Here is a 15,534-nt window from a genome sequence, read left to right on the forward strand (position 1 = left end):
ACCGCTTCCAGCTCGGAAACGGCTTCTTGTTTCTGTTTTTCTGTCCAGGGGATGTTTTTCTGTGTAGACACCGTCTTTGCTGGCGTTATTTTAACTGCCGGAGCGGTGTTTTGGGTTGGAAGGCTGCTCTGCCGCCTTGTCAGCCGGCGGGTTGGGATTTTGGAGGCGGCCAGAAGTTGGTGCTGGCTGACAGAGCTGAGGAAGGGACTTTGGGGGGGGGGGTTTGCTTTGGTCACAACTTGGAAAGAGCTGCCCACAAAAAGGACAAATCATGAAAACTCTGTGTCCCCCCCCCCCCCCCAATAACTCGCTAAGGGAGACGATATTTCCTGGAATAGTTGCTTTTTCCATTTGCAGAGGCCCGTCGCCTGCGGAGGGTTATGATACCCCGACGCCTTTTCTGTTGCGGTTGCTTTTTTTTGGTTTGGCGTGCGTAGCAGTAGCATGCAAAGCGAAAAGGGGCACCGCATCCTTTGAACGGTTAAACCGAGGAAACACGCTGTTAACTGAGAGTCGCAGTCCTTACTGCGAAGCTCTTCACGGTTTTGATGAGGAGTTGTTGTTCTTTCTTAATGAAACGGTATGTCGTTAATTCTCACCGAAAGCTATTTAATGTGGAATTCCTGAAACCTCTAGGCAGTAATGAGTCGAGCCCTCGTGAAGTTGAAAATGCCGCATTGCTACTCAAGGTCTGAACCTTTCGTAAGAAGCTAGCAGAAGTGAGGTAATTTAGAGGGAAGTTTGGCGTGGAGCACCCTTGCCTTTGTGATATCTGCAACGTTTTTAATTTTGAGAAGTAGTGTAGTTCACCATGGCTGAAGTAGGAAAAACTTTCTGATTATTCTGACATCATTATCGTGTTGCTATAGTGACTTCATTACGCTGGGAATGCCGTGTTCATATCCTGTTGCTATGGAAAAGATCAGTGTTATAAATAAAAATAGTTAAGGTTCTCCTACCACAGTTGTGGTAGGAGAAAATGCCATCAATTTATTGACGCGATTGCCTGAAGACTGACAACATATCTCAACAAAAATTTTCAGTGCTAAATTATAAGCTAGGGAGTTACCGTTTCTGATTCTCAGCAGCTTGTCACTTCATTCTCTCTGTTGCATTGGATAGCAGAAGTCGTGAAATCCTAGCTTTAGAAGTCAAAATGAGAACATGTATGTAGTTCTTTAAGGTGGAGGTGACCGGAAGTGAATTACAGTGCTCCCATATTCTGATTCTAAAAATAATCTATTTTCATGCGTAGTATTTTCTACTGATCATGCACCAGGACAAGAGGAATATTTGTGTTCAGTTAAACTAAGATCATCCACAGAAAAGTGAGTTACACATCTTAAAAGCAGGTATTTCCTATGTCCGTTACAAAGTTAGTAACTATGTACAGTGCAAAAAAGAAAAAAAAACTTTGATGGCATTTAGTAGGCCCAAATGGTATTAGGAGACCAAGAGTTATAATTCTGAAGTTTCAAATGAAATAAAAGCAGTATATTTAATCATGTGTTTTGGCTCTGCTATGCTGATTTTCAGGGTAAGTAGCTTTACCAAAGATTTTAAGGAGGACTGCATGCCAAACGGGGACTAACATACTAGCACAGTGTAATTCCAGTGACACGTTAATGTTTTTATTTTGAGACCAGAGTTTACACAGCTTATCAAAATAGTTTACATTTGAAAGCATAAGCTGCAAATATACAGACATAGACTATTTTGTGATACGCTTCATGCCTGCTCGTCCAGTCTGAGAGTGCTGCCTGTTTTTAAAAAATTGCCATTTAATTAGATGGCAGTAGCGTAACATGTGGATGTACTCTAATGTAAAAGTATTAATTGTATGTTGAATCATAGTCTTGAGACATAAACAACTCTAAACATTTGTTTGTACTAATCTATTGTAGTAATTTTTTTTATCTTGTACTATGCCTGCGTATAGTATACTTGGTGTCGCTTTGAACTTGTTATTTAGCAAACAGATTTGTTCTGTGCAGCTTTAGGGAGATTAAAAAAAATCGTCTGTGCACAGACTTTGTTCAGTTACATACACTATGTCGCGGTTTTGTACCTTTTATGCAGTCAGCTGCCAAACTAAGAATCATAATATTTTAATAACAGGAACATTTTATCTGTCCATTCCAGTGAAAAAGGAAGTGAATCTTTTGATTCTATTTGAACTTAAGTAAAGTTTAAGTCTTTACTCTGCATATACAAAATATTTTTTGCTTATAGCTGCCTAAAGTTCAGAATGCCCCTTGGTCCTATTTTACAGTCAACCCGAGGGAAATTAATTCAGCAGAGCACTGCTAGGGACTAGTTTCTGTCAGGTGGGTGTGACTGTGGATCCTAATCAAAACTTTTTGAAGATAATAATATAAGTGACTTCCTGTTTTATTGCTTTCTTTACATTTCTAGTGTGCTAGTTTAACTTTATAAACGTAAAGTATATCTAGAAATTTTGCATGCTTAATTCTGCAGAAGCAGATTCAAGAGATACCTATAAGTCAGGTCCTGTGATTGTATCTATCTTTTTTTTTTTTTTTTTCCTTCTCCTTGAAGCCCTACTTGTTTTTCGGGAGGAAATAGTGTTTTTTTTTTTTTAGCGTAAAGTTTGAATTTACTTTATGCTGAGCTCTAAAGTAGATATTGATTTTTTTTTTACTGTGATTAAAGGGCTTATTATTTATTCTCTAGCAGTGTAAGTTCACGTAACAATTTAGCTGCAGTTGTATATGATCTTAATGTTCAGTAGTCATACCCAGTTGACTGAATTTTTTAATGTTAATTGATATGTTTCTTTATTTAATAGATGATAGAAAATTAAAAAGAATTGTAGTGGAAGCATCTTCTTAAAGGGGTACTTGTAAATCCCAGGATCAAATTTTTTTAGTTAGACATTTGTGTGCACACTTTGCGAAAGCTTCTGATCCTGGCAACATGACACCTAATGGTGGAGATAAGTTAGGATGTTAGAAAGTTGGAAAGAAAAGTTAATCTTACTGAGCTATCTTGTTTGTTCCAATCTGTCTTGTTCAGATGCTCAAACTACTGTGAGGTGTTTTATTTACTGCTGTACTGAGAAAATTCAGATTCCTAGATTGCTCTGTTGACTCTGGGTGTAAATTAATATCCTCAAAAAGTCCACATCTCACGCAAATTTCTCCTTGGTTTATATCGTAGCATTGTAAGTGCAAAAAGGATAAAGAACGATCAGCTTTTTGTTCCTAAATATATACCTTGGAATGAGAATACAGCTTTATAAGCTCTTTGCTGTTATTCAGTATGATTGAAAGTAAGTATGCTTTCCGCTGCTAATGTTGCAAGTATAGTGAAGTTCACTATGTTTCAATTTATGACGATGGTTAAATGGAGCATAAATACGTGAAATTAATTTATTTCAATCCTGCATATACAAATGATAAATTTTATTTATCAGTCCAATAGAAGAGACGTAATTTTATGGGCAAAACAGGTTGACTTTTTTTTTTTTTAACCATACAATTCGAAGCATTGAATTATTTTCTCGTCTTCCACAGTTGTACAATAAGATTAGAACTCTTTGGCGAGTAACAGATTTAACTCTTTCCCATTGTTGAATTTTTAATGTTGAGCTTTCAGGAGTGCTTGGAAGCAAGAATTGAGTAGGAGTCTAACTAATCCATTTTAGCGCCTCAAACACTGACTAATACTAGAATGAAGAAAACCCATCTTTCTTAAATGAACAATTGTGGAATAACATATCAAAAGAAAAAGGATTAAAATAAGCGTGGGGAGAAGACGTTTTCATTAACAGATTCTGAGTGAGAAGGCTATGAAAAAAACTGTCTCATGTGACTCTCAATACAGTCTTTATATAAATATATTGAATTAGAAATAATCCTTGACTGGCCTGCATATGTACTTACAGCTTAAAAGTTGAAATAATGTTATCGGGACACGTAGCATTCATTTTGTATTTCAGTGTTGCTTTTAGCTTTCTTCCTTAAAGGTCCTCTACCCCTTAAGAAAGTTACTACGGGAACAGTAACTTAAATATTCTATGATACTGAAGTCTACTGGGTTTGGTTTAGACTTGTGTTTGCTTAGACTTAGAACATAAAGTTCTAAGTAACTGGACTTGAGGTTACCATGCTCTGGTCTTTGCTTTGTGACCGGTTCTGTCTCCTCTTTGTGTCCCCTACGTCAGCACTGCCAGGGAAATCCTAGCTATCAGTGGATGCAGATACCTCTTTTTTGGAGCTAGCACCTTTAGGATTGGATCACAAAATTGAAGGGCCCAGAAAACAAATTAACTGAATGAACTTCCTAGTGTGATGTTACATTAACGAGGTGAAATTAGGCCAAAAGTCCCTCCTGACTGATTCTCTGCAAAAAAATAATAAGCAGCAATACAGATTCCTTGGATGCATCTAGTTTTTTTTTTGTTTCTTATTAAGGTTTTATACTTAACAGATTTTCCAGAAGGAATGATTTTCTTTGATTTATAAAGTAGATAAGATTTTTGAGTAAATGTTGTTTTTCTTAGCCATACCTTTGCGGTTTTTAAAAATACAAGTAATATGCTTTTAAGGTTACTGTTTAGCTAGTAAACCCTGCATTCACATTCAGCTTGGCATTTGTTCCGATAATGTAAGATGTGTAGGATAAAACCTGGGTATAATATATGAATAATGTTATTTCAGTTATGTTTCATAGAGAATCACCAGGATTGAAAGCAGCTACAAGATTAAATGGCATTAACGTAAGCTGTGATGTTCCTGCTGAATATGTTCAGAGTGTATATACTCTTGCTTTTCCTCATGTGTCTGAGCAGGCCGTGAAAGAGACTCCTCCAAGGTCAGAGTGAATTTGTTATGGGTGACAGTTTCGAGGGGATGGAGTAGGCAACTTAGGTTTTTTTAGATAGTGTCTTCCATGTGCAAGGAAAAGATTTTTCAAATTGTATATGGTATGATGCATACCATAGACTGGTTTGCCCTGTAGTATTAGAAGCAAAAGGAAACCGAGGATGTTTGACAAAAGCTGTTACGTGTGGATGAGCAAGGTGGGCTGTGAAATGCTTTAAAATGTTTCTTGGCAAGAGTGACCCATGGTTTTCTCAGTTATTCTCATTAGCAATGTGCGAACTCAGTTGTTTGTTAAAACACAGATCTATGTAATTAGTGGTTCTTTTCACGTAAGTTGTCTTAAAAGATCAGTTGGCTCTTTTAAGTCATGAGCGTTTTAAAATTACTGGGTTTTTTTGAGACAGTAGACCAAGATCCTATGATAAAAAAGGGAAACGTGTTTAGTACTAGTTTGGTTTATTCTGACATCCACAGATGTTTGAATGAGAGGGCCTGACCCTATCTCTTGCAGTGTTGCATGGCAAGGAATTGGATGCGGGAGAAACAGAACTTGGGTCTTGCTGACAGGCGCATCAGTATGTCTGCGCCCTGCCTCGCTGGGAGACGTGCAGCCTGTCCTCACATGATTTATCTCCAGGCTGACAGCTTGTGAGGTCTCTGGCTTCACACTGCTCTGAAAACAATTTCTGTATCCATTTACTAGGCCATCCAGATATAGCCTTAGTAGGGTTTCAGATTCCTCTTTTGTCTATACTGTCTTTTGATTATATGCTAAACATGAGGAGAGATGAAGGCAACGGGGTTTATTTAGTTTGAAGAGGAGAGGGTTAAGCTGGGGGAAATCTAATTGCTGTCTTCGGCTATCTAACAGGGGTCACAATGATCATCAAATAGATTCTCCTCAGAGTTCCACAGTGAAAGGACAAGAGGCAACGATCACAAATTGCAGCAAAGGAAATTCCGATTAAGTACAAGGAAAAATTCCTTCAATGATTAAGCACTAGAATAGGCTGCCCAGGAGGTTTGGCGTCTGTGACCTAGGAGATATTCAGACTTGACTGGGCAAGATCTGGAGTGACCTGGTCTGACTTGGAAGCTAGCCCTGTTTGGAGCAGAGGGTTGTAGTAGAGACCTTCAGAGATCCATTCCAATATAATTTACCCTGTCATCCTTCTAGGATACATGTCACTGTTGTGACAACACTTACATCGACTTAAAATAGTCAGGAAACTGCAGTTCCTGACTACGTCTGACTTACGGCAGTATCGTTCTGTCAGTCTTGTTCTCTGAAGGTAGTAGAGGTAAGACAGTGTCTATTTGCTTCCCGGGTTACATCTAGAAAGCATGTGAGAAGTAGGTTATTCTCAATGATAGATAAATGGCTGAATATTTGCTATCTGTCTTCAGTGGCAACAGACTATTACTCGCAAGGAAGACGCGTTTGTGGGGATTTATATCATGCTGCCTTTCTGTTGTGACAAACGTAGGGTCTTTGCTGCTTGTTTCTCAACTGAGTTTGCTTGTTGAGGTGGAGACTTTTGAGACATCACCTGTGAGCTGATTTTACGTGTTTGCTGGCTGAATAAAATCTTTCAGAGAGACAAATGGCTTATTATGAGAGCTGGTGCTTTCCTGTGACAGTGATACTTTTGTTAAGTGTTGCCCACTTTCTGATCTCCCTGTTTCTGAAGTGAGGGAGTGCAAGAAGAAGCTGTACAGACATTAGTGACAATGGAGCATCGTATAGGACGGAACGTAACTTCCCAGCTATGGGTAACTGGTATTCACACTGAAGTGCTTTATTCGGAGCGCCACCTACTAATGCCATTTCACTGCCAGGTTCAGTATGAAACAAGTTTTGATCTCTAAAGCTCTAAATGGGCAGAAATTGATTACTTAGAGATCACTTCTCCCTTTGCAGATACTACAATAATTAAGATTGTCTAAGGTATTCCTTTTAATGATATTAAAATGAAGAGGCTGTGGGGAGATGGGTGGTGTTCAAGGAGGAGGCATTATCTGAGTATTACGTTCCTCATCAGAAATGGTGTGTTTAAACTTAAATTGCATTCATCTTCTGTGGGAAACTTCTTTGAGGTGTGTGTGGGAAGAAATGGGACATCAGAAACATTCCTTGATTTTGATTGCTAATCATTTGGGGTTTTTTTTTTGTAAGTATGATATTTGCAGATTGTATGTGGAACGTTGTAGTAGCCAATACATCTAATTAAAGATGAGCTATAAAACTATTTTTTTCTGCATCTATTGTGGTAGTGGTCCACGGTGCATGATGATGTGTTCTTTTCTCACTGTGTCAGCTGATTGTAGCAGACAGGGTGGATCTGCATAAATCTGGCTGTGGCCACATGAAGACAGTGTTTTGATGTATGTTACTCTTCCATACTGCAAGTGGTCCAGCAGGTATTGTGTACTGGATCTTGGGAAATACCTGCTATACCTGAACAGTCGCTTCCTCAGTGCATTTGTAGTGGCTTCACAGGAACCTAGGTGAAAGTGCATATTTAATTTTTTTTTTTTTTTTCAATTGAGAAATCCAGATGCTGACAAAAGCTGACCTTAGTGAGTACTTTGAAAAGCTCTAATTTTTTTATTATTTTTTTTAATGAACAAAATCCCTTATTTGAGGGGAAGACCTGACCCTCCACAGGGCTTTTATAACAAGGTAGAAACGGGTAATGTAGGGCAAACAGTGAAAATGGAAGATGAAGGGCTGCCTACAGGCCATGACTGCAGATGCTTAACTTGGCTTTCTTCACCCCTCTTATTTTATTTAACTGAAAATATAGGCAGTTACGCAGTAGCAGTCCTGCTGAGCAGGTGGCCTGAGTCATTATGGTTTGTTTTTTATTTTGAATATTGATAAGATGGAAGTTGTTAAGTCCACCTGGGGCACTGAAGCAAGTGGGTCTGAGTATGTTCACAGCAGTGGTTGTGTTGTAATTGGAACAGATCATTATTAATCGTTCAAGTGAGACAGTCAAAAATACATGCTGCCCCAGAGCTTCATACGCTCGTGTAAGGAGTGGGACGAGCATTTGTGTAATAGGTAATTGTCGCTCTGTCAAACGTTATGGGGAGGGACTACTTTTTGGAAGCGCACTGCAACTGATAGTGCATAGTCGGTTTGCCAGTCAGTTGCATTGCATAACTGCTGCTTGTTCGAGCATTACAGAAAAAACAGATTAGTTGCATTTCATTTTTGAGTGGCTAAAACTGCAAATTAAAGGCTTGCTGGAATGTTTGGGTTTTTTGTTGAAATCCTTCTTGGATCCAGACATGTTGTGTTCTGGTGTGTTCTAATACTGGAAAAATTTGATTTTGTCATATTTAAATTACAGTATTGCATGTGAACTCATAGCTTTAAAATCTGTTCTTTGAAAGATCTGAGCATCCACAGCTCTAGCTGGCTTCAGTTGGAGTTGTGGGCGCTCAATGATTCCAGAAATAAGATCTCTCTTACTTCTTTTCCAAGCAATTAATCTGTATGGAATCAGATAAGTCTAACATTTTTAACACATTAGTTGAAAATAGACCCTTACTATGGAATGCACTGGGTGTGTGGGAAGAGCAGTTAGGCTGGATGCATTGGTTGCTTTGCCTTTTTTCTTACGTTGATTTTTATGTAGTGTTCCTTTCTCTATTGTAAATAAACTTGAAGTTGTAGGGAGAGGCTGCTTAGAAAGGAGAACCTTTCATTACAGACAACTGACGCACAGAATAGTATCTCTTTATATGCCACCTACCACGTGGTAGTTTGAAGTAAATAATAGGTCACTGGGTAAGGTTATTTCTGGTGCAATTCTTTTTTGGCATAAGCAGTCCATTTCAGCACGACCTGCTATATTCTGAGATGATGCGTTAGTATTGTGATGAACAGCCGTTACTGGTTATCACTCCTGAAGAAGGAAAATCTTGGTGGTTTTATATTCACCTGTATTTATTTTATAGAATAAATCTAGCCGATTGTTACTTTCACATGCTTTGGGTTGTAACTCTCATTGTAGTTGAAAGTAATATTAAGATTAAAAATGCAGATTGTAGGTGTTCCAACTGAAATTTTTCATGAGCTATTAATATATTTAAGGCTTTTAACCCCTCAGATCACTTATAATATTATTGCAGTCCATATGACTTTATGGCTATATATCATTTTATGAATATACTGCATTGGCATATTCATCACTAGAATAGATTTCAAGCTTAGAATAAAGCTTTTTCATGAATCTTGTTTAAAAAAAACAAAAACAAACAACAAAAAATAACAGATGTTTTAATGCTCGAGGGCACTATCTTCAGTAGCGTGCATTCTAAGAATGTACATCTTCCTTTATTGTGTAATTACAGTACTTTGTAGCCCGTTTCTGTTAAACGAACTGTTCGCTCAAAAATCTCATCATAAAACATAAAATAAAGTACAAGTCAATTTAGTAGCAAAACGAGTTTGAGCAATGCAATTCATGGGGTAGCTGAGCGTGGCATTAGCAGACACCAGGGACCCTGCGTTGTAATTCAGTAAAGCTAAGTAATGTCTACGGAGCTCAGAGGCTGAAACTTTTTTTTAATTGTCATTTTCATGCCAAGTTAGTGTGAACTGCAACTCTATGGACAGAAGTTTAAAAAAAATTCCTAAATATCTTTTAAACTCAGGGACTGCAGTGCACGTGCATTTGTATGGTTGGTTTTGCATTTGTAGAGTTACTCAAGAAAAAAATGGTTACATGAGATTTTTAACTTTGAAAAGGTGTCCTAAATAAGATGGAAAGTGCAGAAATTGCAGATAACAGCAAATAACATTCAAATTAAGTGCGATGTGTTCTAAGGTCTTGATCAGAGTACAGAACTGGCAGTCTCCAGGCTGTATTTTTATCAGATTTGCATACTAATATGGGGGAGTTTTTTTTCTACTTCGTTATGTTTATCGTTTCAAAAACTAAAAATAGGAGTTTTTCATTCCTCTTTGAATGCTTTGCCTCCTCTCCCCACTTCAAATTACTCTCGGAAGTACCGTTGTTGGAGATATTTCGTCCAAGGCTGTTCATGAGGTGGAGAGAAAGGACTGGCTGAGGCTGGTGATGCTCATCTTCTTCGTAGGTTAGTTGCTGTAGGCTGTGTCCTCCCTTCCTTCTGAGTTAAACTTAGCATCTCTTCTTCTGAAAGCAGGAGTCCCCCCCACCCCCTTTTTTTTTTTCTTTTTTTAAACAGCTATATAATAATCTATTTTGGTTATAATGAAGACTGACCTTTAAATACTGTGGTGACTCATATAAAACTGTTTTAAACTATAGGAGCTATTTCCTGTAAGGGTTAGTGTCACCTTTTATTATCCATAGAAGAAATTTTAGGATGAACTAGCAAAGTTGTTTTGTCCTTTTAAGCCAGTCAGATTCAGAAGGATTTAAAAACTTCAGAAAATTCACTGTGCAGATGTAGTAGAACACCTGTTATAGAGCCCTCAGAAGTTCAGTTCTAGACCCTTCAGCCCTAAAAGTGTGATGCCCTTCGAGTCTGTCACTGAAGTATTGATCAAACTTTGAATATTCCTTCAGTTAAAATGTTCATGTAGGAGAAAAATTCATTTTTGCTGTAAAACAAACAAAACTCAGCTTCCCCACCCCCAGATTCCAGGGAGTAGTGTTAAAGGACTGAGCTAAATGTTAAAGGATTAAGTATTATATTAAATAACTTCATTTTATTGCAAACAGTAATTAAACTGTTACATTTTCTGTGGAGTAGTTAACTTGCTGCTAATCAGGTTCCCATCAAGTTTCAAAAGTTGCTGTGGAAACATTTTAAGAGGTACGCTTTGACTTCATGGTATGAAAATATATCCATCATTATCTTAGGTAGTCAGTGCAAGGGCACTCATCACAGTGTTTTATATAAACAGCATATTAATAAGTGGTCATATGGTAAGTGGGCTTTTTCATTCAAAAAAAAAAAAAAAAAGACATTTAATTAGCCTTATTTGTGTGAGAACAGTAGGTGTCCTGGTTGCTTGTGGCTGATGTGCACATTAAACAAAGTATTTTTAAGGTAGTGGAAAGGTCTAGACTGCATATGCAAACTTGACCTTTAGATCAATCTGCATGGTCAAATCAAGTGTATATGCACAACCTGATAATTGCAGCTTTGCTGTTAAGATTTAAAGAATTTTAATATTTTCTGGAATTTATAAGTTAGGCTCCTAAAGAGCTGGACAGTGTTCTATACCAATGTAAGACATATTTTGAAGGCTTTAATATTAATCTTAGAATTTATCACTTATGGGTATGAATACTTTTTCAAAAGCAATTTTTCTCTCTACTTTTTTAAACAAGATTTAAAAAAAAAACTATAATAGCAAGGCAGCTATATTAATCTATCAAATACTTGATTTTGGAATACAAATATGGTCACACTGGATTCCACCCTCACCTCCTCCTGCCCCAAATACTGAGCTTTCTGGGTGCAAGGCAGTTTTTTAAGGAGGTAGGGAAGGAAAGAGCTGTTTTATGCTATGACATAACAAAACTTTTTTACAGTAGTAACCTACATGGCACGAAAGGACAACTACTACCTGTGTAGCTGTTGACCTGGAAGGCTGATATTACTGCCACTGTCAAGTAAAACATGTTGGTTGTTGGTGTGCTGGCTTCCTATTGTCTCCTTTTTGTTTTTTTGTTTGTTTGTTTTGTTTGTCCTCGCAGTTATATATCTGAACTGTGCAGTGCTTGTGTCGGGGTGGTACCCGAGCGTCCTGCAGCCTTGTGTGCTTTATCTTGCCTTTGTCCTCATGGGAGAGGGGAGAGAAGGTTTGCCACAGCTCACCGCTGAGTCTAAAGCCGTTTATCAGTTTCATTGCTGTTATTAAACTATACTGGTAAATCTCCTTTTTTTATTGTTATTATATTTTAAGTGAGTTCTAGGAACAGAATAAGCTGTCTTATGCTGTTCCAGCTGCGTGTGGATAATAATTTTTGGTAGCGTAACTTTTTTTTTTTCTTTTTTTACTTAGTTCTTGTGAATTTAAATTGCACTTCATACAGCGTAACACTTAAGAATGCATTTAAGGAATGTTAAAACATTCCTCTGTATGTTGGTTTCTCAAAGGCTTAAGATGCTAAAGCTCATCAGTTTCACTTTAGACTACAATACCTCTAGAAAATCATAGTGTGGTCAAGCAAACAAGTATTGGGTAAAAAAAAGGAAATGGACTTTCACTCCATCATTTGTTTTGGATTTGATGGAAGTCTGTCCCATAGTAGTACTTCCTAGAGAAATACATTAGTACAACAGTAAATTTTGAAGTATTAAGTAGTTCACTTGACTGAAGAAGAAATTGTTTTCTTGATAAAGAAAATTGTCAATCCTTTTAACCTTAGTACAAATTTATCACTTTGATTTCACAGAAAAAATGTCCCAAATTTATATGGAGTTAAAACACCCCCTACCCCACCTCCCCCCCCAATCAAAGCCCAGATCCCTGACTGTGCACAGTCATCTAGACAAAAATGCTCCCTTGAACATTTTGCCATTTTTTGAATAGAAAAAGACAGGGATTTACCTGTGTCTGGTCACTATTACTGCCAAAATAAAATAATTATTGAAAATGAAAGCTAACATTGCAGTGACAGCCTACCTATCTGATGTCACTTATTTACTCTAATTATATAAACCAGGAAGAACATGGTTAAGAATGTTGCCGAGCTACTATCAGCACAACAAATTATTCTTACCAAGTATAATGTAGTTGATGTTTTTGCTATGATTGAGCCTCCTAGATTCTGTCTGGAATTTATCTTGCATTTAAAAAGGTCAGACCATTTTTTCCACTAAAGAATGTGGAAAAATCTTAATATGATTTTAAAATCAATGACAGGTTTTGGATGTAGGCGAGAACAGATGGGGAAAGTCCCATAAATTGATTGTGGATCTAATGTTTTTACCTTTTAACATTTACCTGTTTTGCAGATTAGAAGGGGAGGGGGGAAGATTTTTCTTTTCTTCCTCCCTCTTAAAGGGGAGAAAAAAAAAAAAAAGAAAAGCTGTCAAGAACTCTTCTATTTTGTGTAAAACCCTCTGCTGAAAATTCTTACGTAGCATTAGATCAAAAGGAGAGAAATGGCTGAATGCAACTATGCTGTTGCTTGGGAGGACCACTATTGCGGTGTTGTGTCTGTTATACGTGAATTAGTTGCATAAATCGTTGTGATTCTGTTTCTACGTTGTGCCTACACAATACTTTCTGCTGAGCTACTGTATGAGTATAATTGAAAAAAAAATCTAGTTTCCCCTAAATTTGCAGAATTTAGGTGGGTGTCTTTCCTTCTGTTTGCAGTTCAGTGCTCATTAGTATTAAATTTGCAGCAGTACTGCAGTCTGTTTGGAGGGGAGGCTGCCAATTACAGCAAGTGATGTGGTGTTTTGTCCTAATTTAAGGATGCAGTTATGTGTTGGTCTTTGAGTTTTGCTTCTGGCTTCCTTTCCACTGTCTTTGTCTGTGTGGCACATGTCCCTAGCAACTTTCTGCGAATGCAGACCAGTAGGACAAAAAATAAATTAGCTGTTTGAGCATGGCAAGCTTTAGCTGCCCCAAGTAGCTTCTTGCCTGAAGTACTTCTATAGCAAAGCAATTTAAAATGAAGAAGTAGGCAGCCACTTTAATAGAAGTAAACATCATGATATTTAAAAACTACAAGGTCAACATGAAGAAAACGTTACGGATTGAGGTAGATCAGTCTCAATATGTTTGTGTGTAAAAGCCCTTTTTCAAAGTACAGATGAATCGTTATTTTCAAAAAAGCTTATTCTTCAGACTTGTTTGTTTGTGTTGTAGTTAATTTGTTCAAAGCCTGAGTTCAGCAAAACAAAAAAAGTCAAAAAGGACTACTCGGTTGCTAAAGGACTTTGCTCTTAGCTGAGACTTTTATGACTTTGGCCCTGAATCGGTAATCTTCACAATGCACTTCACAGGATGTGAAATTATGCAGAAACTAACGATTTTTTTGGATGTGATTCAGAGGGAACACACAATCAACACTTTGCTTTTTAAGAATGGATATAGACAAGATTTGAAGGTTGATCTCTTGCCTTCTCCAGTTAAACACTTTACATATAACAAAACCTCGCAGTAGTGTAATTTATATCATGCCAAATAAGCAAACAGATATTTTCAGAATGCAAGATAATAGTGTATTCTTTATGTATGCATCTGTCAGTCAATGGGGTTTTTTGTTTTTATCTTGTATTTCAGAAGCAAAACAATGTGTGTCTAGTCAGCTATGAATTACTGAATCATGATTGCCTCTGCTTTGGGCAAGATGTGCAATTAAAATGTTGCTGCCTTCAGTTGTGTAAATTCCTGAATTGTTGGTGAAAGTTGTCTTCCAAAAACCTTTTCCCCTTTGTGTTCATAGTGAATTCAGTTTATAGCTCCTTTATTAACACGCTTTTTAGTGCAGTACTAGTTCAGATTTAGAATCAATTATCCACAGGGAATTATGACTTATGGTCTGCTCATTGACGAACTTAGTTTTCCGCAGAGGAGCGCGTATGTTTCTGAATGTTGCACATACCCCTTTTTTCTTATGCTGAAGTAGTAGCTTGTATAGTATAAAGTATAGTATGTAGTATAAACAGGCTAACTTGGCTACTTAAATTCCTAGAACTAAAATCTTTTTTCTTGTTTTTAAAAGAAATAACTAGGTTTTGGCATCTTTGGTTAAATATAATGGAACAAAAGTTTAAAAACTCAAAGGTGTTGAACATATACTGCAGAATGAGTAATACTCTGTAGTTGTATAGTGACTAGTCCTACCACACAATTATGCACGTAGCTAATTGTATGCTTGTTGCGTTGATTTTTGTTTGCTTTGATGTTGAAAGCAGTCAATAGAAATGTTAATATTTTTACAGCTGAATTTGAAAAACCAAGTGATTTCTGCCATAATATATAAAAATAATTCTGATATAATATATATGATATCATATCAATATAAAGTAATTTTATTTAGATATCAGATACTGCAGTGATAAGCAATAAAAGTCAGGCTGTGAAAATTGCATGACTGGAAGTTTGTCAGATTACACTTGTACTTGAAAATCACACTGAATCCTACTTTGTGTTTGGTTTTATCCTTTTTTACTCATTTTTCTGGTGTTGGTTGCCTCAGGAAAGGTCAAGGAGTTTTTTTTTTTTTGTGAACCTTAAAGACAAGGAGATTGATAGCATTGGTTAAGTGACTTGGCAAGTGAGTCCATGGCAGTGATTTTCATTCTCTTAAGTAAACTCCATGCTAATTAATAGGGTAAGTCTGTAACAAAGATTCTCTCACTTCTTTTGGGCAAGCCATGCGTTAATTAGTCGTGTGAGCGGTAGACAAACGCCCTTCCGTTTGTGATCCGCCATCCCTTTTCCCATCACGTTTCCCTAGCATACATACAACAATTGCATAATTGTTTACATCTTGGATTAATATTAGGGAAGTATTTAATGTACTTTCAACTTCATTGAGTAATTTAATATCTAAGAACATGGTGTATAACAGATTCCTAATTAAGGAGCAGATGGTGAATGGAAGTTTTCATTCAACACTGTGTGTTGGAGCCAGGCATTAGAACCAACACTGTGCAGCTAGCCAACTTTCAAGGGACCTCTAGTATTTTGTCTGCAGTTCAGCAACTGCAC

At 37.2% G+C, this 15,534-nt stretch overlaps 1 protein-coding gene across 17 annotated transcripts in view; it reads left to right on the forward strand.

Annotated features, from left to right (window-relative positions):
* Positions 1–15,534, forward strand: part of RAP1A (RAP1A, member of RAS oncogene family) — a 48,237-nt gene that overhangs the window by 1,511 nt on the left and 31,192 nt on the right. For 2 of the 17 annotated variants that reach the window (XM_068918531.1, XM_068918525.1), the window contains exon 1: positions 642–724. The exons of 14 other annotated variants lie outside the window; for them this stretch is intronic. The gene's annotated coding sequence lies outside the window, so the exon portion shown is untranslated. Of the gene's footprint in view, positions 1–362; positions 581–641; positions 725–15,534 lie in introns of those variants that run through there. One more of the 17 variants, XM_068918521.1, reaches the window with a different exon arrangement.

Source organism: Struthio camelus, chromosome 24 (assembly GCF_040807025.1).
Source record: "Struthio camelus isolate bStrCam1 chromosome 24, bStrCam1.hap1, whole genome shotgun sequence".
NCBI classification, from domain to species: Eukaryota; Metazoa; Chordata; class Aves; order Struthioniformes; family Struthionidae; genus Struthio; species Struthio camelus.